The sequence below is a fragment of the Pundamilia nyererei genome, unplaced genomic scaffold, assembly GCF_000239375.1.
Source record: "Pundamilia nyererei isolate P.nyererei 1_Seehausen unplaced genomic scaffold, PunNye1.0 scaffold00015, whole genome shotgun sequence".
In the NCBI taxonomy this organism is placed as follows: Eukaryota; Metazoa; Chordata; class Actinopteri; order Cichliformes; family Cichlidae; genus Pundamilia; species Pundamilia nyererei.
In genome coordinates this window covers 3918433-3921549 of record NW_005187416.1, presented here as the reverse complement: position 1 = coordinate 3921549, position 3117 = coordinate 3918433, and positions in this window count along the sequence as shown.

Below are 3117 nucleotides of genomic sequence, written 5' to 3'. Positions count from 1 at the left end.
GGTGATTGTTACTGCGATTTGGTGCTGTACAAATAAAATTGAATTAAATTTGTCAACCTGTTTGCAGCAACAGGAAAGGTAATGAGAGCTCTATCATCTCGACAACAGTATAGCATGCATGCAAGCATCTGACAAAAAGTTATGAAACCAGGCTGCTGAGTTTCGGCATCTGAAAAAAGCCAAAGCTCGTGTGATTAAATCATTTTCTTGTTTTTCTTCAAAATTAAAGTCTTAAATGTGTCAAACATGCATTTACTCAAAAGTTAGTGGCTTTTTGTTGCTTAAATTGGGCCTTTATAAGCATAACCATTCAAAATAATTAATGATTTATGTTCAATATAATGTGTGTTTCTGAAAAAACAAAAAAAACAAAAAAAAAACAGGGACATTAAGTGACCTTATGCAATTTAGCAGGAGTGCATAATCAAATATTTTATGAAATGGTCACAAATTGTGTGTAAATGAACACAAATTTGCCTTGGTTCTGCAGCACTTAGCACAAATTTGAATCTCACATAATTCATCTGGAACTTTCTTTTATGACAACAGTTTTTGGAGGTTTTTAATGTATGCAAAAATTTAGGAAAGGGTGGATTTTTCCCGCCATTCTGTCCACAATCATCTCCTGAACCTGACCAAGTCGAAAACAAAGCCCAGGCGCAAAATAATATTAAAGCTGATCCAGGTCGCCTTCCAGCTGGATCACAGGGACCAGGAACTAGAAGACTCAGCTGGTGGCACAATAATGGTGGAACAGAAGCATTCCTGACATCTTGTTCCTTTACATTTTTTGGCTACTTATCCCAATTTTTTTAATGGCAAGTCTGAATTAAGCAGTAAATATGTTTTCGTCTTGAAAAAAAAATACAGATAGCAACTGCTGTTGCCACTCGTGCAAAGCTACTCCTGCACAAACACAGAGTTCTATAAAAAAATAATAATAATAATGCGTGCTGAGGAACACTGTTGCCATAACCATGGCACTGAAAACAGGCAATTCCCTACATTTTCACTATTTTTACTACAATTTTGCATCATGCATGAACTTTATGTGGGGTAAGAATATTAGAAGGAATTATATAGCCTGGGCTACAATTAGCTTAAAATATTTGATGGGATTCAACAGTTGGGTGCATCACATCACGTTTATTCTGACTGTTTGTGTTTCGGATCCGTAGTTTAAACAGAGAAACATTAAAGAGGAGAAAAGGATTGTAGGGTATTGACTTGTTTCAATCAATTCACCCAGCCTAATTGTGAGGTCATGATCCTGTTATGAAATGAAATAAAATGATAAAACAAGAATGATGGGTCAGCTGAATTAACGTGAGCACGACTGAGCCCAGTCTAGTCGAACAGACGGGTGAGTTTGGGAGCTTGGCTAAGGCGCGATCCCGCCGCTCTCTGCACCATTTTCCCATTCCCCGGCTTTTCCATGTCGACTTCGCTCTACAGCTTCGCTCCTGAGGAAAAACAGACGCCCTCTCTGCCGCCACCCTCCCCCTCCTCCTCTTCCACCGGCTTTCTTCTCCTTCCCCCTTTGCCCCTTGGGCTTTTTTTATGGCAGGGCTTCTAACATATGACCCCTGCCATGCATTAGACTGCATGTAAGCATCCAAACACGACAATATAAAAAAGAACAGTGTGCGATAAGGTACACAAATTTCGTGTGTATGTATTGTATTCTCAAATTTTTCTATGAGGTGAGACCACCTCCCCAAATCCTCACCAGCTCTCAGCAGCAAAAACTGAATTTTGATTTATCCCCTGCAAACACACTCATACTGTAATCCAATCAAACAGCAGCCTCAGAGAGTAAGAAATCATCTTTGCCTCGTGGAGATTTTCATTCAGCTCTTTTCTTCTTCGGCTCATGCTAGCTCGTCTGGACGATCGCCCCTGTGAATCATCTGGCTTGCCGCTGTGTTATGTGGAATGACAAGCTGTAATTTGGTGTACACGTTTACCTCATTTGCATGAGAAGCATTTGCGCTGCCTGCCACCAAGATGAACAAATTACGGCGGCGGTTATTCTCAGAATAAATAACGGAGGCTAGATTATGAACGTTGCTGGGAAATGAAGGAGTGGCTCATTACGGCAGAGCAGCTTTTTGCTAAGTTGGTGTCCAGTGGCTCTTTCTCCATGACTTCCAGGTGAATGACATCACTGTTTAACTGATGCTGCCATTATGAGTCGTTATTCAAACCAAAGAAAGGTTTTTAAATCCTTCTTCATGTTCAAGTCTCAAAGATCACCAAAGGACTCAAAAAATTACCCTCTGAACAAATTGCTGGTTCAAAGCCTCTTATACATATTACTAACTTTTACCCATTGCTTGGACTTAACCAGTACATAAGATCATTAAAAAAAAAAAAAAAAGACCACTGATGGGTTTGGTAATATATTTTTAAAACTAACTTTATATGAAAAGTTTCAGTTTTTGACAAAATGTCCAACTTTGAGACGTTCAATACCCATAAAACAACCAACACAAAAAATTAATATAATGGGAAAAAAGGAGCAGGCTAATTTAAAAATACCAATCAAAATTTAGTATGCTGGTAACATACTAACCTCCAACAGAACACTGTGTTCATTAAAAACTGCCATTATAAGAATCTGAAAACATAATGTTTGTTTCATATCAGAGGAAACTGGATTGGAGAGAGTAAAGACAGTATGATTGCCCTTTTTCCCCAACCACCTTCACAAGGTTTCCAGTGCATAAATAGCAAACCTGTAGACTCCTGTATGTGTAGAGGTGCAGACAGTAGGAAAGACAATAGCAAATCTAAAATGTGGATGAAAGATCTGAAATCTGGCAAAAATTTAGTTCAAACAGAAGAAGGACCAAAAACGGGAAACTTCTTTCATTGCATATAAACAATGTCTGTGCAGGACAAGTTTATAATTTTGAATTTTAACAACAACCCGCTGTGTCTCCAGCCCTTTCCTAACTGAATTTTGCTCATGAATTTCTCCAGACCTCCGTGAGCCTAACAAACAGAGGACCACGTGCAGCATTACCTCTAGACATGAAATCCCTTCCTTTACGGTGACACATTACTACACCTAAACACACAACATATGACAAGGTAGTTTGCATTGAACTAAAT